Here is a 23,465-nt window from a genome sequence, read left to right as displayed (position 1 = left end):
ACATGCAGATAATACGGATTTCCAGGGAAGCGGATTCACCGTGTCCCTGCGACGCGATACAATGTAATTTCCATGAACAATTTCATAGGCCCGGGATCATCCTTTGAAATATAACCGCGGGAAACGTAAGGGTCGTGCCTAGCACGAATAACCTAACCCCGAGGTTATCTTTCTTCCGATACACCGCGCCCCTTATTAACCCAGTTATGCCTTTGATTTCGTTCACAGAGAAATATATATATGTATATGGAATGGGAAAGGGAGAGAAAAAAGTGGAAGAATCGGGCCTCTCCGCGTGTTCGGTGGACGCGCGTTCCAACGAAAAACGTCAATGTAACTCACATTTTTCCCATATTTTCCAACGCTCTTTACTCATATCGTTGAAAACAGGCAACAAAAATCCTGGTTCTCGATATTAAATTCACGAGGTGGCGTTTCGCGTTCCTCGATAAAATTCTCTTGACATCGTCCGCGATAATCCACGCCGTTCAAACTCATCTGGTTATATTAAAAGTTGCCTGGTAGTTAATTGAATAGACAGTTGTCGGTTGCATCGATCTCTCAGGATTGTTCAATTTCACTCGTATTTTTTCTAAATTTTACCAGCAATTAATAACTCGACTTTTATTAACCACCGTTTTTTTTTTTGGAAACGACAAATTTAACGTATCGATCGTTATATAATAGACTTTATTTTCAAATAGTGGTCGCATAAAATACGAGATCATTTACCAGATCGTTGTCAGAACTGTATTCTATTCACCGTCAATTGTTGTCAGCGTAACTGATTGCATGCATAAAGCAACGATAATACCGCAGTCGGCTTACAGCAATGGAATGTCGAGTATTAAGAAGCAGCCAGATCCTCCTAGTTGCTGACTGGCATGAAGAATGAACTGAATAAAATTCAATTTCGCTAGAGAATCCCGCAATAGTGAATATATTATAGAATTTAAATCTGTGATTAAATTAAATCACGACAAAATGTAAAGCGCATCCTTTCGACCGAATCTCTTATGGGGCTCCATCAACCTCGTTCACAGATCGACTTAGGATTCAGAATTGAGTCAGAAGAAGAAATTAATATCGGCGATTCTGCTGACGGGATTATTTTCTTTCCCCAACTAATTCCACCATCTTTTGCCGCCCCAATTTTACTCTACGTTCGACTTCGTCCGAGTTCTGTTGATCTTTTGCTGGTCATTTCTTCACCTCCTCTCGAATCGATGGGATTGCGTCGATGTTCACTTTCCGCCGAAAGTAATAGCAGTAATGTACACGCTGTTTTATCGCTTTTAACCTCGTTTACGTCGCATTTGAATCGTATAGCTCCACTAAATCTCTCGAATGGACAAGATTATTAATTGGTTTTTTTCCTTGACCGCCGCTTCATCATTTGATACGGCAATTTTCGTCCCTTCTATCTTGACATTCATCACTTGTCGACGTGACTGGGATATGACAAAGTATTGTACTCGATCAAACACGGCGCAAGTCTTTGTTATACCGCTGATACATGGCAAGCATTTCGTCGACGTTTCGAGAGGCGCTATTGACCGATGCTATCACTCAAAATCCTCCATTCTTACTCGAAAGAAAATCAAGAGCAAAAAATTGAAACGCAAAAAATAGCGACGCCGTTATTCAGGCGCGACATCAAATAGAGTAAAACCGATTCATGAGTTTTCCAATTCAAAGGGTCCGAAACGATCTCGGGATGTCGGTGGGAAATGGCAACGCGCGAGTATCAACGATGTACATACATCGCCGTGAAAGCGTCCGCGACGCGTTTTCGACTATTGACCGGCGGAACGTGTCGACGCGGAAGCCAAGCAGCAAAAAACCGCGAAACAGGAGACATCGTCCATCAATGCCACCTGTAAATGCACGACGTCCTCTATGCTCGATCATTCTTGTTAAAGTTATTCCAGTAATCTATGTTACTTTCAAAAATAAAGGCCAACAAAAACCAACCTGTCAACTTTCGCGAAAGTCCTGACGCGTCCACGTAAGTGTGATTGGTAGATTCGATATATTCGTAGATTTGCGATATCCCAGTTTGAACAGTTTCGGGCGAATGGCAAAGGGAAAAATTGTATTTAACGAGGAGCCAGTTTCGGCTCTCGCTGGCTCGATTGAACTCAGGGGTTCGTTCGTTATTCGAGCACCGAAGAGGAGAGAGACGATTGCTCCGGGGTCAATAATTTATCCACGCTAGCCTCTGTCGATCGCGTCCCGTTCGTCGGATGACCGGAGAGGACCACGTGGCAATCCAATACCAGATAAGTGATTCCGTACAGCATTTTATATACCCTCCAAGTCACTCCTTGAACGTGTCCGTGGGGGTGGTCGGGTCCTTCAATTCCAAGGTCCCCACCGTTTCTATACGATCCAATCTCCGTGGACAAACCCACGCGAACAGGAGCGAGCGTTTGTCTGGGGCTCGAATCGAATCGCGGCGAGAAATGCAAAGGATAGTTTTTGTGGCCGGTGCGTGAATCGTCTGGCCCATTCGAGTCCCTCGATCTCATTTTCGTCCGTTTGCCATCTCGTTCGTTCGCTCGCTCCTTCGTTCGTTCGTACGTTCCCTTTTATCGCAGCGGTCGTGATCATTCGATTCGCGCGGGGAAAGGTTGTTGTCCTAAATAACGACGAAACGACTGTGACCCTTTTTCGAACGTTTTCAGTCCCCACGCGATTGTTTTAAGGCGTGCTTGTTCCACGCAAGCGGGTCTGACCGAATAGTTTTATTTCGGCTGGGTCGAAAAACAATGTATTCCTTTCTATATGAAGCTCTTGATTGTTTTTTTCATTATGCGCCAGAGGATGGAAGAAATGTTGCAAATGTAATGCGAGCGGTGTAAAATGAGCGAGTATACCAGCATCCTTCCTAAGGTTTCCAACCGTAATGCGATCCCGACGTGTGTTTCTCAAACGAATATCTACTTTTAAAGCTGCACGGCTTTCTCTTAGAGTGTAACATTTTTTAATGTCCATTTTTGAGTACTCCATATCCTTTACGTTTTTAAGGTACTCGAAGCCGCGCCGTGCTGGCTAACAGCGTAATATAAATTCGCAGCAACTTTTGTCGTTACACATTCCCTGTACCGGTTCTTTAACGCCACAAAAGCCGCCATAAACCTACTTTGTACACAATGTAACCGGAGCGTAAAGTTCAGAATTCAATTTCGCGGCAACATCATCGGGGAACTAAAACAATTCCATATCCAATTCGTCGTAGCCCCGCCTTTCAAGCAACACGCTAGTAGAAAACTCGAAATGGTCGACGGATTAGCGGAATACGCAATCGTTAACAGTTTATTCGCGCACGGAAGTGGATGTAATTGACAAATGAATTAAAGCAACTGGAAACGTTCCACGGGACTGTTGGATCTTTTCCAGGCTCATGCGGGAAACATATTAGAACAGCTGCCTCGTGTGTTCCGCGTGTATATATATGCAGACACACATTCGCAACTCAGCGGCTGCGAAAAATAGTGCCGCCGTGGTAACGTGCGTTACTTCCACGTTCCCACCCCTTTTTATCGTCTTTACGTAAAATATTGCCCCTTCTCACGAAATCGATCACGCCAATCGCGTGTACGTATGTACAGCTCCGATCAAAAGTATTCGTGATACCCGCTTAATCGTAATAAGGTAGGGAATTGTACAATTATTTTAACAAATGATCAAATCAGTGGCGTTAAAATGTAATTATATAGAACAGAATGGTATTACATCTTTGACCTGGTAGAAAAGAAAATATCGGAATAGAAATTTCACCAAGTATTTAGAATAATTCTGTTACGCTTTTCGATCCATCAACAATAATTCATAACGTATAATAAATTCATGTGTTTGTAACTGTGGCGGCACTCGCCACTAGAGGGACAGCACCGTTTACACTTTCCTGAAATTACCCGATGACCCATCCTTTCCAATATATAGAAGTTCTGAACTGTCCCTAATATCCCAGCGTCTAAGGCAGGGCCTGCTAGGTAGCCGCACTGATGAGTCCACTAGCAGGCCCAGGACGAAACGTTCTTCCCCTCTCGTTTCCTTCCTTCTTTCTTCCTACATCTTTACAGCACAGCAAACCGAAGCAGCGCAGCCGCTTCATAACAATAATAGAAGCACATGTACGATAGTAGTAAAGGTCCATCCGAAGAAATTCTGCACGTGGTTGTACGTACGTAGTTCGTGATGAAACGGCCTACTAATAATTAACGGTATGCGTCATGCGACAATTCAAACGTGGTCGACAACCACGAAGTTGAATAAAAAAAAGTATATCTCGATTGTACGGGTGTATCCAGACGTAAGAATCAATGGAAATCGTGGCGGTCCGGGCCGCGAGGGCGGCGCTGTGGACGTGCGAGGAATGCTCGATAAAACGTTGCCGCAGGATTTTGCATTTAGCAGTCACGATAGCGTGCTTAAATATAAAAGTGGAGGGATTCGCGGCACGGCCGTGGGTAAATTCATGTAAACACGTGATTCCGCGCGATGTTCCCTATTTTACGCGGTCCCTCGGTTCTCTAAATGGCCGTTATCGGCTCCTTTGAATCGTAATCGGCCACCGTTATTCCCGGCGAGCGCGAAATAACGACACCGAGAACGGAATTTTTCTCTCCTTCCGTAGCTGGAATTCACGACGCGTCTCACGGATGTTTCGACGCGTGAAATTCCAACACGATAGTTAATAGCAAAAGTGCATGGTGTTTGATATTTTATCCTGAATTTATAGCGGAGCACACACCATCCCCGTTGGGATTTAGTAAAGAGAGCTGCTAACGTATTTCTTTTTTTTATGGAACGTTGCGAATAAACACCAACAGAAGTTGTATATGCGAGATACATAGAGCTGCAGGATGTTTATAGCGTAAAACAAGTCGTTGTTTTTTATACCCATAGATGAACTGACAATATTCATGGAACACATCCGATGATTACACATTCGATTTAGTGATCTAGACGTGCGACGAAAAAGCTACGTCGAGATTTAAATTGGATAGAGATAAAAATGGAACAGGTTTCTTGAATTTCTGAAAATACGCAAATTCCACTTAGCTATCAGCACACTTAAGAACCTTCCAGTGAAAAGGAATGATCGTTTCGTCATTTGTCACCGAAAGAATTTCTTCATCGACGAAGCTGCGAATCCCATTTACAGTTGAACCAGCGGTCGCATTAGCGGATCCATTACATCGCCACTTTATCCCACGAGATCGTACCACGACCCTCGCTACACTTCACTCAAACATCCCTTCGTGTTTACGTCACGTCCACGTGTACAGCTTCGCAGAGTAGGAATGAAGCGCGTGGAAAAAGCAAAGGTGAAGTGATAGAAGACATAGAGATCGGTAAGACCAGCTCCAAGTGTTGATTGGACAGTTGTAATGCGACAACTCAGAGGTCGTAGCCAATTCAATTAATGGTAGGAAACGGAGGAAATCGCCCTAACCGAGAATGCTGGCTGAGGCCATACAGTTTTAATTGGACCAGTCACCTGGTCTCCTTTGGTCTCATCTGGTTTAGAAGCACAATTAAATAGGATTCAGTTGGTCGAATGTACGTTATACGCGTTGACCTCATTTCCTGGAATCACATAACCTTTCATAAAACGAAATGTCATAGTATGATGGGTTGTTCAATTTTTCTTAATCAACAGTCGTCGATAGATTTCACGTTACACCCGTTACGGAGATTTTTGCATGTTCAAATTTGCAAAGGTGATCGCGTAAGATACTCCATCGTGTCCAGTGAAAATAGACGCCTTGTTCTTTGACGGGGGTCGGCGAATCAACCGCTCTTTTTGTTCGTCTGCTTACGCATGCGTCTCGGAGGTTTCACTTTTGCTCTGTCAAGTTGCACGTAACTAACGCGAGGCGATATTTCATTCTCGATTCACTGGTCGATCCCTAGATCATTGTCCGTTGGCATTTCAGGTGAAGCGTGCCACGGCAAAAATCACCGCGCATCCGATGGACGTTACATCGTTCCCGCGTCGAGTTTCTGCGACAGGACGGGGAAAGGAGAAACACCGAGGAGTGTAATGGACATGGCGCGTTAAATTATATCAGCGGGTTCTTCGGCGCGACACAGCTCGTGGGCCGAATGATCCGATAAATCGGGACGCGCGTTTCACCCCCGCCCAACCCTGGCAGTTACCTCCGTTTCTGGTCTGTCTCGGTGTAACGATCGTATGAATATGGAGGCTTGCCATTTGCACGACACAACGCCGGGAAATGACGTTAAAAGAGATACGCGGCGGAATCTCGTTAACTTTCGACGCGATGTCGGGGAAATATGAAACACAGGGGGGAAATAAAATCGACGGGTCCGAGGCGCGAACGAATTTCGCGTCCTGTATCGCCGCGCGGGGTAGAAATGATGGCGAACCGTAGAGGCGGTCGATCGCCGATAATGGAGCCACAGTTGGGGACAATGTACAACGCTTCGTGGACGCTTAGTGGAAATTATTTATGAGACTGATAAAGACGGGACTGATAAAGAGCACGCTGCGGTGTTTTATAGAAATGGATTTCGGTGAAATATCGAGTTGCGAAGTAGCGTAAGGCTAGACTAATAAATTTTTCAAGAAGTTTTTTTCCTTGTGCTTGGTGTGTAGAAACTTCTTAAACAATTTCATAAGATTCTTAGTCGTAAAATATTCAAATAGTTGTTCAATTATTCGAAGAATCGATATTTTGTGTTACTGTAGCGGTATAATCAACTTTCCTGGATTTCGTTGTTTACGTTAGTTGCAAAATATCCGATATTTTTAAAAGAGACCATTATTCTTCATTTGAAACATTTCAGTTAGGTATCAATCACAATATACGCATATACGTTTCTTTTTCCTTAATAAATCTATTTCAATATTGTTGGGAATGCAGAGTAAATATTGCTGAAACTGGCTCCGCATGCAACGAAACACAATCAGCGTGCCTTCAATTCTGTAAATTGTTGCGCGTGCATTGCACAAATATTTTAAGATATTGCGTAACCGCTGTTCATTTAAAAATGACCGTGTTTTTATTCAAATCGTTGGAGTCCGTGTGATATTATAAAATTTGCGTATTTACAAAGCATAAAAAAAAAATATAGGTAGCAAGAATAATCGATGTCCATTGCACAAGGCATATCCAGATCACTTGACGAAAGTTGTTGAAAGTGGACTCCTACCGGAGGATTCCAGTAAAGGTGGCCTTCTCGTTAGGGTCAGAGTGCTAACACGTAGGAACACGAATTCCGTTATTGGAATTTAATTCGAAGCTTCGGGCGAAACGCCAAACGGGCTTCAAACTCTTGTAATTCAATAGTAGAAAGGCGATACGACGGATACACAGGAGGCACTGATCAAACAGCCACGTATAGACAAATGTGCTAGGATTGTTCCTATTATAACCTGGTTAATGGTTGTCAATCTTCACGTGAAACGTTGCCCGAAATTAGCATTCCTCAACGATTACTGGCAACTTGAAACATTTGAAGTTTAAGTAGAATTCGTCTTACGTTAGAATCTGTTCCAACCTTTGTTCTGCTGATTAGAAAGGAAAGAGAAATAATTTCAATCGAATGAGTCGTCGATAAATTAACGAATATTTGCTATTTTACAACTATTGGCGACACGATTTTCGTTCATTTTGTAATGACTCCTCAAACAATGTCCAAGATTGCATTACGGTCCAGAGAAAAAAGAAAAACTGATTGTTTACTCTAGAGTGGAATCGGGTGTAAATTTCTTAACACTCACTGAGAAACCGCGTGTCGGGAACTAAAACGGTTTTAAGTCGTTCGTTCTTTGCGTCGGTTCTGTTTCGCTCCGATTTTATTATTTCGCGTTGGGGCGAAAACAATCGTTACAACGTGCGCGGCGTGCGAAACCCAGGCCGCGGAAACTCCTTTAGACCGCAAAACTAGTTTCTTCCGCCAATCACCTGGTCAGCTAACAGCTGAACTTCTGCTTGTTCCGCAGAAACTACTTATGATCGTGGCGCGGTTTCGAGCCGAGCTTTCCGCAATCTTTCGCAATCTTACGCAACGAAGGGACGAGGGGGAAAAACAAAATAGAGGAAGAAAAGAAAAATTATTTCCAGTCATTCGAAACTCGCTGATTCGATAAACCTTTTCGTTACAAAATAGACGCCGCACGGGGAACGCCGAATAGGTAGAAATTGGACGTTTCTATCTGAAGTATAAAAATAAAGCTTGTTATCCCTGTTCGGATCAAATTTGTTGCACCCTTAAGGAACTTCTATTCCTTCGGGAGTGGATAAAAACTGCACACCATTTTTTACAAGATTTAAAGGTTCTCCCCGGAGTTCGCATGGAACCCCGTAAAAGGATTAGATGTCTGGCGTTACTGTTACAGACCCAAGGGTAAGCACCTCGTCAGCAGAGACGCTACGTAATTGATCTCTCCTGACAGGACTATAAATTGACAAGACTCGAGCGGCTGGCGTCGGAATCCTTTGGAAAAAATTACAATTGCTGGCAGTCAACGAATCAGGGCAATTTGTCGCGTAATTGTTGAACAGCATGGCAATTAGGAACGACTGGAGACAATTACAATCTCGCGGTATAGCAGTTAAATCTGTTTTAAACAGACCGAAGGGACTTGAATTTAAGTTACGAAGAACCACGGTGCTCGTAAAAATGGTATTTCACATTAAATTTTTTGATTAAAGTTTCAGACATGAGGGTCTAAAGGGAAAGAGCAGAAAGACGTAACGCAGTATGTTATAGTACTAATATATAGGGGTTAGTTAAAAGAAAAAGTTATCCGGTTTATCAGATAAGTAGGGACAAAATCTGTGGGAGTCTGGAACAGGTCGATCTATGGCCGAGCACGTAGAATAAGATGTTTACGATCGGGTGAGGGTAAGATCGTGCGCGGCAAAGCAAGTAGAAGGGAAAGGTTTGCGGTAAGGCATATAAAATAGGATTTTATTAACTAGAATACGATGGTGCTTGATTAAACCACTAAGTTACAAGAACTTATCTCGCATTAAAAGTTTGTAAGCGTTGTAAGCGCATCCATGATAATTAATCGTCAATAATACTCCACGCTTGACCAAGGGCTTACGTAAAAAAATATTGAACTAATTTATAATGGCATATATTCTCAGAAAGAGGTCCAGATATTTTTCAGTCGTGTATATTTCTATCATTCGTGGTTTATTTTATTAAGTCAGATTTCTAGGCCACCGTAACCTTACTCGACTTGTATAATGTTCTCAAAGGTACCTACGATTCGAGAGTACATGCATTTTACTAACCATCGTATGTGCGTGTATATATATATATATGAGTTTGAAGTTGCAAAAGAAAAGGGAGTAAGTAGAACACGCATGCAAAGTGAAGTAAGGTGTACCAAGTTTCGCGAGTAGAAAAGTACCCGACGTAGTAAGACGCGCTGGTAGCAGAACAAACTCGTTCCCGACGAAAAGGAATTCCCGCGTAAAGAAACATCGTTCTACATTTATAATTTACTTTTGCACCGGGAATCATCCCATCGGCGGCTGTATCATCGTTCCCAAGGCCCCCGTATTTATTTTACGAGTTTCTCGCGGCGGACGTTCACTGTCTTCTCAAAGAGTTGGGACGCCTTCAGCGGCGAACGGTTTCCGAAGCACGATCCACCGGGCCAGAAGCGGATTTTCAAAGGAATTGGAACAGGTTGCCGAGCGAGGAGGCGGACACCTTTTTACGGAAGCCCGCTAATAAGATTCAATGGTTCAGCGTCGAAATCGTGTTGCTCGGTCGGGTGACAACAGCTTCTGGCTGTGTATTGTTTCCTCGGCGGCGGCCAGGTTACCAGAGGGAGACAACTTTCTCCGCTGGGCTCTCGGTAACCTTAATAAACTTCTGAATGAACGATGTCAGAGGAGAAGTTTTCGTCGGCATCCTACGTTAAATCCGCGCGTCACAAGCGTTTTAACGACGTCTTCCATGTCTTCCTCGTTATAATTGCACCGCCGATTCCCTGGCCCTCCTTCTGAAGCGAATTCGATGTGAGAACAGTTGGGCGAGAAAAACGTAACGAGAGAATAAAGAGAGGCAGATAAAACGGAGTAGGGAAAAACAATCGGTCACTTTTCACCGGCTGATCATGGGAAAGAAAAACCGTATCGGAATTCACGAGACTGGAATAACGAAATCGAGAGGCTATGGAACGAAGGGTTGTAGAAAGAGAAATTGAAATACATTCTTGGTGCGCGATTCATTATTATAGTCACACACTGGATTCTAGGTAATAAAGATGGAATTGAAAGTCTGTAGAAGAATGCTAAATAATTTAATGTCAAATTGGCTAATTAAATAAATTCTTTCCTACAAATCATTTTTTCATCAAATTATTACCGATTATCGGATGATTAAACTGATCAGTGAATTATATTTGAATCTAAGGAACAGATCGAGTAGCAGGGGAGAAGGAAAGGCGAGTATCGCATAATAATGAAAAAAACAGACGAATGGAAACGAGGTTGCGCCCGGTGCAAAGAAACGGTGCACGCCGTCTATCGTTTAAAAACTTAATTGCAATCTGCCGCTTTCTCAGCGTCGATACGACCTGGATTAAACATATTTAATCGTCCGATTGAGCACACCCGTGCCAGTAAGCCAGCTGCGCTGCCCGCCATGAATTATGCGACGAATTTAATTTCACAGCACGATCCGACGCATTTCTTAAATATCGATTAATTATATCTATCCCTTTCTATCGTTCCAAGGTATATAGAGATTTTTTTAATTCACATCCATGCATATAGTTTGCTGTATCGTTTGATTTTAATGCCTAATTTGTTAGTCAATTTCTACATGACTTTCTATCAATTTACAAGAAATTCGAGGAACAAAAATATTTATTATTTTCAGAATTCAAAACCTGTGGAAAAATATTTATATTCAAATTGGTGCGTTAAATTTTTAACGAATGCATATGAAAAATTGTTTCAACGAAATAATGTAAAATTGCAGCTATCAGCTGCACCGTAAAATATTTAGCAGTGACTGCTCGTGCTTGTTTAACAATTTATTGTAGAAATTCAGAAATCCATATCGATCGACTTAATCGATATCAAACTCTCTGTTTGTACAAAACAAAATAGTAATTGTTATCTGATAAAAAAACAACTACCGCAGAAGGAGGAAAATATATACGCCAATAGTATAGGTAAACGCTTAATCAGACGATTCGTGCGCACAGATAGCCGGCTGTCGAGTCGACGTTGTCCAGTCTTTAGGAACTACCACGGTACCGAGAGATCAAGCAGTAGCTTTTCTCTTGTACAAGCGCTCTAAATGTTCCAACAGTGGATTTATGGCAAGTTTATACAGCCTTCTTAACCCTAACTCGAGTCTAAGCTCGGCGTGGCCGTGGTACCACAGGATTAAGGTTAAGCTCTGAATCGTTATCTAAGCTAAAATCCCCGACTAACTGTTTGTCGTTTCCGAGGAAAGGACCTGATCGAACGAGCAAATGATCGAGGCGGAGGAACTCTTACAAAAACTAGACTTATCTCCGATTTCATCTTCGCTCGAGCAGTCCTATATTGATCGAAACGAGCGAACGATAACTGGAAGTGAAACGATTCGAGGAGCAGGATTCGATTTAACTTTCACGACTTGAATTTTACATTTTCTTCAACTTGAAAGGCTTCGAATTTATGTTTTTTGCAAGTATCGTTTACTCTTAACTGCAACTTTGATATTCACGCGATTTTTGGAAACGACACGTACTGTTTTGTGGGAACAATGCGACTCATCGTTGTTAATTGAGCTGTATCTTTGGTCACACATCGGACATACCTTCTAATTATTATAACAGAGTGTAAGATTGCTTATTGTATTGCCATTTGACGAACTTTGAAACGAATAATTTCTTGCGCAAATACATCAAATGCGGCAACTTTTCTTAGCGAACTATGTTTCCAGACACATATGGATAGTTCCTCGTGGTCTTTGCACGCTCGATCCTACGTTTTCTAATTAATAATTTGAAGGTTTTGATGGAGAGCACCGTTGCGAAAATTTGCCATATTTTGTAAGGTTTGCTGATCGCTCATAGTGTACAAACTATAAAATTGTTCGACCAAGTTCTATTTTCAACAGCATTCCAATATGCTGTTTTTCAAGTATAATCGAAAATCGATACTTGACTAACAGTATTTTCATCTTCGAACAAGTGTTATTATTAATGTTTCGAAAATTAACCGAATGACATTTCGAGTGTCGAATCGAAACGATATATTTTCCATTTATTTCTGGATTCCACTCGTTTCATTCCCTACTAAATGAAATCTCTTGCGATACACTTATTACTTAATCGACGAACATATTTCTCTGGAACAAAAGCAACTTTTCATTCGTTTTCGAAACATCCGCAACTTTTCAATGAAACTGGCCTCCTCCTCGCATCCGATCCACCCCTCCAGGATCCGATTGGATCCCCCATTGATCCGATCCGACTCGCTGTAACGGTATATATATATATATATCTGATTCATTTCCATGGCTCCCAATTTCTTCTCGAACGGAATTACCCGGCCTGTCACGAGTCCGTTGCCCGACAGGCTTAATCCCGGAAAGAGAAGAATGCCCTTTACATCCGAATTACCTGAACAGAGAATCGAACCGCGGCCTAGAAATGTGATCCCGATGAGATACGAAGATTACGAATGAAATGTAGCCGCGCGCCCGTGACCCGGTTTCCGCGCATCCGTTTCCACTGGATCGAACCGTCATACATTCACCGCGCTGGCATTTTTCGCGAGATTACTCCCGACGACTTATCAAATATGCGGCCACTTGATGGCATCGCGTTGTTATTCAACGTTCGAAGAATTGTTTTTGCATACGCAACTCGTAGTCGTAAAATTTTAACGGCCAAGCGGTTTCGAGAAGCGGATATAGGTGGTTCAGGGCAAGCGAAGTATAAATTGTGGCGACCACCGTAGTCGCGTTGCACCTCGTGACGCAGGCCGGAAATGTGCATTCAACCCCTGAAACGTAGAGACAGGAGACAGCGAACATATGTTTCGTACTCCAAACCTGCTCTTCGTCTTCAAGGGTTAAAAAGGACGTTCTAGGAATCTCCTTCTTCTCTTCGACATCGAATTTAAGGGGTGAGATTAGAAGACGAAAGTGAGAGAAAAGAGTCCTCTCTGAGTTTTTGGACGATTCACGTCTAGAGCGCTTAGAGTACAAATATCTGTTGATATGTACTTAATTCTCCATGTCACTTTCACAAGAAATTAAAAGAAAAGTAGTTGGAGATTGTTTTGGGTAGATTAAAGCATTAATGATGTTGTTTTGTAGTTTTCTATTATTACAAAGAAAGAAGGAAGATTTACTTGTTACTATTCTATAATAAGTTTTCGGTGAACTACAAATCTATTAACGCATTCCGTGCTGGACTAATTTTTAGATACTTTCCGTAGAGGCTGCTTGGGGCGTACACACCTCACTCTTCATAATTGAATAATTATGCTTCTGGTATATACTTTACAACATTTACAACCGCGTATAGATTGTGGCGACCACCGTAATCGTCTTTGCACCCCGTGGCGCAGGGCGGAGGAAAATACTTGGCCCTCGAAGCGAAGAGATTGGAGACGTTAAACATATGTTTGACTCCAAACTTTCTCTTCGTCTTCGAGGGTTAAGGATGTTTTCTGCGAACGTGCCCCCTCCTTTTCGACACCGAAATGAAGGGGCGAAAAGAGATATAATGCGAGGGAAAGGAGCCCTCAGTAGTTAATTAGTTAGTAGATACAATCTGAGCAGCATAGCGTCGATACCTTGAGCGAGTATAAAATTTGTTATTTGTTATTTGTTAAAATAAATTATTCGTTCCATTATTCCGAACGAACATCATTCTACCTCACCCGCGTAGGTTTCTCAACAGATGATACTTATTAAGAAAAGGCTGTAGTATTTAAGTTGCGTAATATAATTAAGCAATAAATTTAATTTCCTGGAGATTTACATTACAAGTTTGCTTGCATTCTTCGTTTCACAATGAGAATTTCAAGGGCTTGAACGGAAAGTCTGATGAAATTGAAGGAAATACCATAGATGTTATTATGATTGCCATAATAGCTTGTAATATGATATGTTATAATATGTTAGCAATTATGTAAGTAATTTACGTTGCTCGTATTGCGGGACCAATAATGGTTTGAATGATGCAGTGGAAGATGATATTGTGTAAATTATAGCAAGTCCTCGAAACATGTGCGAAAACATAATCACTAATGTTCAATTACCAAATAGACATCACAATGCTATAAGTAATCTATATTCTAGCATGAATCTTATTCGAAATGGTATAGAAATCTCTTTATTGTTATCCTAATAGAATGAAAGGAAAACAAGTCTACATTATTGTCACGCGTGCAATAACCAATGGAAGGTTTTGTCGTTGAAAGTTTTTAACGAATACAACTCTTTCAGCACGGGGACACGCGACAATCTGAAAATCCTCGATAATAGTAGAAATTGAGAAAAATATATCAAGCAGCTGTCTGTAGGGAAACGTATAACGCGATAAGTGTCAAATGTGAATTTATTTTGGAGAAATTTCGTAAATAAATCTGTCAGAAGGAAGTTTCCCAGCGACCATTTGCGCGGGAAAAAAACATACCGGTCCTTTTTAGATGACAAATGAACCGAGGAATCTCACCAGTGTACATCGTTATTCATAGAAACGTAATTCTATATCATACTGTGGTTCCGCGAATTTGTTCCGTCATAATTGGTCGATGAAAATTGTACGTCTAGAAATTCTTGGAATTATTTCATCTCGTTAGTGTTATGTTGATTACGCGAATAAAAACATCAGGAAACATTCAGTTTTCAAGTAAAATGTTATTAAATTCGCGCGCGCTTGTTCGCTCCTCACGATTTCGCATTTCACAGTAACAGAAAAACATACTGCCCCAATTTAAACGAATATCAAATGAAAATCAACCCCTTTGACTCGTACATATCCGATAAGGGTTTCTTTTTACCAATTTTCATGAAACTACCAGGCTTGAATACTTCAGAATACCAACCTCCGAACGATTAATTAATTTCGTGTTACGTAAATTCTTCGCTTATTTCTTTAGTGTTAATTAACCGATAAAATGCCTGCCCCTCGCTCGATTTCGGGCGGCTATCGCAAAATTAAATGCGTTCGACGTGTACGTCGGTGCGTTTGAACAGGCGCGAGGAACGTTTTTGCCATAAAGTTTCGTCGGTTGCAATGAAATTACGGGCGAGCTGCGAAGTTATAAATCAGCGACCGCCGCGTGTCCGTGCGACCATATAATTCGATTACGACGTTTAACGCAAAACTCTGTTACACGGAACGTATTACCTAGATTTAACCGCGTGCTCATTAATCGAGCACTCGATCATCGAAACACCTCATTATTCGAACGCTCCGTTCTTTCTGCGTACCTTTGCTTACCCTCTGCGTATTTTGAATCGTACCTTAATTAATTGAAATTTTGCTTCGCATGTAAGTAACCGCGAATAACGTGTTATATCGTCCATTCTCTACGCGATTGCCGGTTTGTATCGTTTGCGATGAAACGAGTATCAGCAGTAATGTAATTTATCATTTAAATGGGTTGAACGTGAACTGTAATAATGATATATTATTATTATTATTATTATGAAAATAATTAGGGAATATTCATGTATTTATAATATTTTTGAATATGAAGTAAGATCTGCTGTTGTATGTAATTGCACATGTGCACATTTTCTATAACAGCGCGAGGAAAATTACAGAAAGTACGAGAGCATGTATTTAATAACTGCATTCATCGTAATGACTACGATAAAACAAAATTGAGACATACATGGCAATTTACGACTGACGAAATAAAACGTCCCATATCGACTTGTACACGAGAAATTTTTATAATCGAATTAATGTACTTACGCGTGCACATCTATTATACGCAGTAGTCGATTCAGAACTCGAAGTATTACGCGCAGCTGCGTCTAAACGGACCGTGAATGAATTAGAACCGCACTTTTCGAACGCGGGCACACACATTACGGGACCGCGTACGAAGAGTAGAAAGTTACAACTACGATTTGACCGCGGAAATAAACGTCAGTCTGAATGCGAGGAAACTGCGGAAAACAGAAACTACAAGCGATAATAACCGCGACGGAATGAAACAACCGCCCGTGGTCCCTTCTACGCCGTTCGAACGACAACTGGGCCGCGATGTTTACCTCTTATTGTCGAAACATCCGTCATTTGTTCCCCGCTCCGAGGAGCACATTTCCACGTGTTCGGCTCGGCGCAGTTTCTACGTTGCGGTCTGCCGTGCACGGAAGTTCGCCAATATTTTCGAACGGGACTCGATGTAGGTCGTCGATGGGTAGTCACGAATGGATAGTAAACAATCCTGAGCGACAGCCGTCAGAAGGAATTCAGCGCTGACACGAAAAACAGGGACGAAGCCCGATAACCGATGGAAAAACTGCGAATAAGTTAATTGATTTCTGTTTCTATTATTTCGTACTGTTCCCGAGTGGTTCGGCTGAGTTTCGCGCAGGAGACAGGCGTCGATCTCACTTTCATCGTGTACCGTATAATTTATTTCATATGCAGCTAGACGTACAGCTCGAAATTTGAAGCCCTCTGTTTCGAATTCATGTTAAATCGTCACCCACGAATCGTTCGAACAAATCCCACGTGCGCAGCTAGTTTCTTTCGAGGACATCTGCTTATTTCCCCTGCCGGCTCGTTATCAAAACCCGAGTTGCAGCCGGTGGCTCGGAGGAACTTTGGGCCGAGGAGAGGAAAAATGAGTGCAGGGATTCGGGAATCCTCCTGAAACTTCCCCTTATCTCGCTCGAGGTAATGACCGGGACCCGTCTGGTGCTCTCGATTCTCCCTCGGAAACGTGTAACCGGCGTCAACGGGGATGCGCGCCACGCGTTCCATCGCTTCAGAAACTTCCCGAGTACCGATCGGTACGCCCATCTGTTTAAAGCCCTTACACATCACCACGATCGAAAAGTTTACGAGAATGTCCCCTGAAACGCGAAATATTTAATCAATCGTCGACGTTTATCCGATTGTCTACGAAAAGATTTAATGCTCGCGTTCGAGGATCAAATTGTACGACGACTCGTCGGGAATTCATCGAAATTACAACGCGACATTTAAGCGACGTTCATTGCAATTAATAATCTCGCCCGAAGCGCACGGTCGAGTATACGTGGCTCGATATTTCTTGGGGCTAGGGAATTTTCAACGAGCCAAGCGTTTTAACCGCTCGTCGATTCCACAGGCTGGCTGCTGGCACGCTCGCTTGTCTACGGGGACCTTTATTCACCGAGGTAATAAACATGCCAGTGCCGCGACGTTGCAGCTTTATGACATCGGGAAACATAGCTCTTCCTTTGTGCTCGTCCGTTGATGACAATACCAACGGGGACACCTCCGCGGCGCGATGCCGCGATTAGGTTTAGCGCAGACAAGCTGCTATTTGAGGCGCGAATGCGCATTCTTTTTTTCTCCTCGCCTGTTAGAGAGAACGAAAAGCATACGTTGACGCGTTCAAAAAGAGACGATCGTCCCCGACGAGCTTTAGATTTTCAAACGAATCCGCGCCGTCATTGATTCTCGTCTCCTGTTTGCTCCGCGTGTCGTCTCCCCGCGAACGAGTCGCGGTGATTTGGTCGTTTGACGTCTGACCGCGTCCGATCGGGCTTCTATTTTTTCGCGAATCGAATCGAATCAAATCGAATCGAATCGAGCCGCCGCTGTTAGGCTGCCGGACAACAACGATCGTCGTCGTTTCGACGAGCTTTGATCCTACGGTTCGATTCGGAACGAATGGACAAGTGTCGCTTCTAGTTGACGCGGCCATTCCGAGGGGCACGATTCCATCCTGTTTGTCGTGAAAATTGATTTGCTCCGTTCGTGTAAATGCCCGGCAATAGTCGGATTTACTGTGGACCGTTCAATTATGGTCGAGTTAATTCGGTAAGTGGTTCCGGTGGTTTTGACGATTTAATGGAAGTCTGTTTGCGAGCTGATTAAAGGGGATGAATTAAACTGATAAGGAACCGGTTCGAGTAATAAGAACGCGGGTAAATTCGATTCCCCAGCGTACCATCGTCCCTATGATCGGGACGAACGGTTTGTGATTTACGACAAGAAAATTCGATATTTCTAATATTATACAAAATTCTGTGCAATTAAATCGCAGCGAGAGAGAATCGTCGTTGCAAGACGAATAAATTGAAGAATCAGGAACGGGCGCGCTTGTGCAAACTGGACAAATCGAATAATCTGAGCGCAGCACTCGTCATGTCACGTATTCAAACGTGTAACACGAGCCATCCGCTTTAGATCTTAATTGCCCTCGGCTCGACATCAGCCTAATTACATCAGGCAACGGTCACCAGCGGCGCAGCGAGTAACCGAAGACCACTTATCCGCGCTGCACCGTCCGGTCCACATCCATCAAAGAATCCCCCCGAATGGACGGGCAATTACGTCTCTGAAATAACAACAGACGAAAGCAGAGGCGGAATACGTCGCGTTCCGAACGATCGGATCCCGTTGACAAAAGCAGACGAGGAGGGCACATAAGAAATTCCCAGCGATTCAATTACTGGAACTAACCTTACAGCTGGTCCGGCCGTAGGGGAAGAAAAGTGGGACGCGGCGGATGATATCGAGAAATCCGTGTCCCGGCATAAAACTAGGCCCCTCTCTCGTTCAGCCTCGTTTTCTAATTTAACTTCGAAGGAGGGCCGCCGAGCGAACGGATTATCCACTCACGTGAGCGGCTGCCATCGCATAACTTTCGTCGACGATGGCGACGATGCGCTTTCGCGATCTTATATAGCCGCCGGTTTAACGGGGGTTCCGGATCGAACGGACATGCAACCGAGACGAGCGTTCCACGATAAAGAGACGTATCCACCGATTGATTTATATCGATCTAATTGCGAGAGCCAGCGACGTTACTATGCAGGCCGGGATAGTTAGTTCGCGGCATACTTCTGCCCAACAAACTTCACCGACGCCACGTTCCCGGCCGAGCAAACGACGTCGCGAGAAGCTTATCACCGCTTTGCTCGACGCGTCTGATAACGATCGGCCGATTTACGTTGATAGATCGCCCGCTTTTCTGCCCGAACGATCTTAAATCGCCCTGCGCTGACGTTCAACGAAGATGTGCCAACGGTTAACTGCCAAGTACGATCGTAATTAAAACGCGAATGTATACATTCACGAGAATGATCGTTGATACGTAAAAAATCAAAAATTAACGTATTCGCACGTTTCCCATAAAAACTAGCCATCATTTTTATTACAATTGTTGGTAATCAATTCGCCTCTAGAACTAATATGGTCCTATCCAGGGTTGTCATTACGAGTAATGATCAAAGCCGAGCAAAGGTCAATATTAAATGTAGGTTAATTAAATTGGCCATCGGGACGTCTCGCTATTGGCAATTACTCTAATGAGCTGTAGAGTTAGACGAGCGATTGGAAAAGTTCGATGGGAACGAAGAATTCCTTTTGCGGTGTGTTTCCTTTGACAAAAATGTCGCGCGAACCTTCGCGGCGAAATCCACGGGAGGGTGTTTCTAAAGAGCGTAATTTATTCGAGGCTTTCATTCGTCGGGACGAGGAAAAATCGTAGAACAACGTATCCTGCACCGCTTCAACGCGAAGGCCGCTTTACGGCTCGTCGCTGTACTCTTCCTTCCGATGCCGCGCTGAGCACGACAGGTGTCGCTATAAATTTCAATTCCTTTCCCGCTCTTTAACGTTTTATTGATTCGTGGCCGCGTTTTCCTGGCGTTCGACTGTTTACCTTGAACCTTCTAATCACTTGACACAGTTTTCCTTTGAATCGAATTCTGAAAAATGTACGAACGTGGATAGAAGATTAAAGTTTCTATCAGCAACATTGCCGCGCGAAATGTTCCCCGACAAACGCGATAAAGTCGTTCAACTTAATCTCAAGAACAATTCTCGTACCGAAGTATGGTAAATAATTGCCTGGAACGTCGATTCTGAACATCGATGATTCTTCGAGCTCCAGTTTCCGATTCTTTTGTGGAACCGCGCAATTCCCTCGAAATAGAAGACGTACGAAACGAGTTCCTTTGTTGGGTCGCAGCAGCTGTGCCCCTATTATCGACCTGTATTCCGGTTTAACTCGCCCCTGCATCAGTCCGCCCCCATGTGTGCCGATATGTTTAGCTTCTCGAATTGTTTCGCGCCCCGCGCGTTGTTCCCCCGCCTCAACGCGACGTTTCAACGCGGTAATTAATATTTAATGGCAGACTGCCGCCGCATAATCGGCTCAACTGTATTACGTAAAGTATCACGGTGGTGTCTGGCATGGCCTGGCTCCACGCTCGCCATTCGATACCGTTCGACCGCCTAACGAAAACTACCCTGGACGTTACTTTAATGCGGAAAAAGCATCGTTGAAAAGAGTGTACAGGGTATCGACACCTTCCAATTTTAAGGCTTTTTAGTTATTAACTTCTTGCTGCTGGTACGATGTATCCCTGCGGGATGTCGATGATAGTAACTATGCGAAATATGGAACTATGCGGTTGCGCTTGAAAGCTCCAAGTCCAATGTGTACACGCGAGAAGACTTGAAAAATATTGAAAATAGTGAAAACGATTTATTTTTTTGCGTAAACAAGTTTCGTTTACTTTTTACTTCGAGCTCGTTTCTTTTCTTAAAACTGGAGTTTGCCTTTAACATTTTCGAACACAGACGTAATTAAATCTAAAAGTTATACTTTACGTCCTAAGTAGTGTTTATTCTCTGCTAAACTTTATTCACCTTTTATTATTATATTGTGCACAATAATCCAATATTAAACGAAAATCTTAGTTATCGCAATTTTTATTATCCAAAAAATGGTGACTAACTTAATTAATTTTTCTACAGAAAGAACGAAGACGAAATGTCCGTCCGCTGTTCGCAGAAAAATCGTCAGTCGTGAAATCTCGGTGTCGAGAAAGATGAATGTCATCATCCAGAATAGGCTCTTCGATTTACAAGATGTCGACATTACGGCAGATACTTCCGTGCATTGGGAATGGTGCTGAAGCTCTTAACTCGGACAACGAATCCTGCCGTTTAATTAGCTCGATAAACGGGATACGCTTCAGAAAGCCATCCACTGCAGATTACGAGCTATGAACGTTTCCACCTTATTCGCCAGGTTTTAAGTAGCGCGTTAAATACGTGTCGGGATTGAATTAAGTGAACGGTGAGAACCATATATTTCACGATTCGATGTAGTCTCATTTAATTTCAATTCAATTTAGAATGTTTCGTGCGCTACGAATTCCGAACGAAACATAATTCTTACCATATTTTTCATTTATTCGTTAACATCGCGTCCGTATTTATATATCGTTTCAGAATAATTAATCGAACGTTTCAACGTTCGTTGAAAAATCGCAAATGTACGATTAACAGAAAATCTGATCTTATCTAACGCAGTACATTACTTGTACAAATAGAGGCTGTGAAAACGCTCGGCAACTTTTATCGTTTTGTCGACGTTACGTGTAAACGGTAAAAGTAATGTATACTTTTTCTCGCGCGCAAACATTAGCTTGTCAAACATTTCGTGGTACGTTACACCGAGAAACGCGCGAGGCGAAGTTTAATGGTTTATCAATATTCAGCGAACGGACCATTACGCGCCTCGGAGAAAGGAGCGCGAAGGTCAAAGGAAAAATTCCCAAGGGTTTTAAATCCAATTGTATTTGGGATGAATAGCGGGCCTATACGCCGCGAGTGAACGGACTAATTGCGCATAATTAAATAACGAGCAGTTAAAACTAACCACGGACCATTTAGTCGGGGGATAAAGAAGAATTCCCGAATAGACTGTTCCAGAACGGTCGTTCAGCGCTGCGTTATCCCGCAGGCCGCATTCCGTTCGAACAATTGGCCTCGTGGAGTATTATTTAAAGGGACGATTAATAAAGATTATCGCGGGCGAAACGGCGACGTGTGTTAGCCGCCACAGTTCGCCACCGTTCCGTTCCAGTTTTCCACCTATCCGCCCCTTTCATCGCGTCAGACGAACAATTGATCGACCAAACCCCCGATCGATTATGTGTCCTCCCTGAATCGCGTCGGATGGAACCCACCAACGATTATTGCTACTTTAACGCATTGCGGCTCGGTTATTACTTCGTAAATTCTATTGCTGCCTGGAACTAAAATGGAATGCACGGCTATCAATTAAAACTTTGGGTTATTAAAGAAGCTTTCTATTTTTTTTTTTTTTTTTTTTTTTGAGGAGTTTCAAGGGTACGGTATTAAGAAGTAACGAACGCGTAAACGCATTCGCAACTTGTTCTCTGCACCGACTCCAAACTCCTGTCCATAATCCCGTGTTGCACCCGATATGCACACACAGTTCAAGTCGGTTCAGGGCAGTTCTCAAAGCTTCCAAAGGGAAACAGGACAATGGCGTTTAATGCGAGTGCTATATTTGCGCGGCAAATAAACGGTTGAATTATACATTGTTAAACGAGAGACAGCGTGAAATGGTGGTGGCGGTTTATATTTTTTTATTTCTCTTGCTTCTTTTTCGAAAATTCCGGCACAAGTAGCAGTAGGGAAAGCAGGGACTGGACGCTCTTGAATAAAACATATCCGCCAGCGGCTACGTCCTGGAGTCCATTTTTCCCGTTCTTCTTCTCTCTTATTCTACTTTCTACTCTTCTCTTTTTTTTTCGTCCGCAGAACTGAACAGCCACTTATTCATGAAACGACGGTCCCTTCCAACAATTAATATTTCGCAACGGGCGTGTTTCGCGGTGATAGCAACTTTAAACAGCGCGCGATCGCGTCCGCGGAATTCGCGACGGAATTCTTTTCAACGTACGCCGTGGTTCAGAAGGGACGATTAAAGTTTGACGGTAGGATCGGTCGGTCGCCTAAGAGGATTCGACGCTGAGAATGTTCGGAATGTTTTAGCATCGCGGCTGAAGCTCCGCGAACCGTTCGCGTTCTTCGCCCCCGCTCTTTCCCCCTTCTGACCACCCTCCTACGGAATCCTTTCGCTCTCCTTTGTTCCGCAAGTTTGTTAAACCAAGAAACGCTCCATTTTTCACCGAATCCCGCTAAGGCTGCTTGTTTTGTTGCTTCTGCGGGGCTGACGCGATCGTGAATAAGAAACGCGTACGACATTAGCGAGCTTCGAAAATATTCCGGCACAAAGGGCTTCGAGCATTCGCAGAGCGTGGCTTTGCGTGAAGTTGTTGCAGAAAATACTTGGCATATTTGGCCCTAAGTGCAGTTTACCGAATTCCGTGCTTAGAATGCGAGACTGAAATCGTTGTCGAGCTTGAAAATGTATCCTACTTCTGTACGGTCCGTGAAATTACGATATTCGGAGAGATTATGCTACTCGATTACATTTCTATCT

General features: G+C 43.1%; 1 protein-coding gene across 1 annotated transcript in view; it reads left to right on the top strand.

The window, feature by feature from the left end:
- LOC143425504 (alkaline phosphatase) overlaps positions 1 to 23,465 on the top strand; it is a 202,443-nt gene that overhangs the window by 172,492 nt on the left and 6,486 nt on the right. The gene's annotated exons all lie outside the window — the stretch shown is intronic.

The sequence above is a fragment of the Xylocopa sonorina genome, chromosome 7, assembly GCF_050948175.1.
Source record: "Xylocopa sonorina isolate GNS202 chromosome 7, iyXylSono1_principal, whole genome shotgun sequence".
NCBI lineage: Eukaryota > Metazoa > Arthropoda > Insecta > Hymenoptera > Apidae > Xylocopa > Xylocopa sonorina.
The sequence above is the reverse complement of the archived record's forward strand: the minus strand, read 5'-3'. Positions and strand labels throughout refer to the sequence as shown.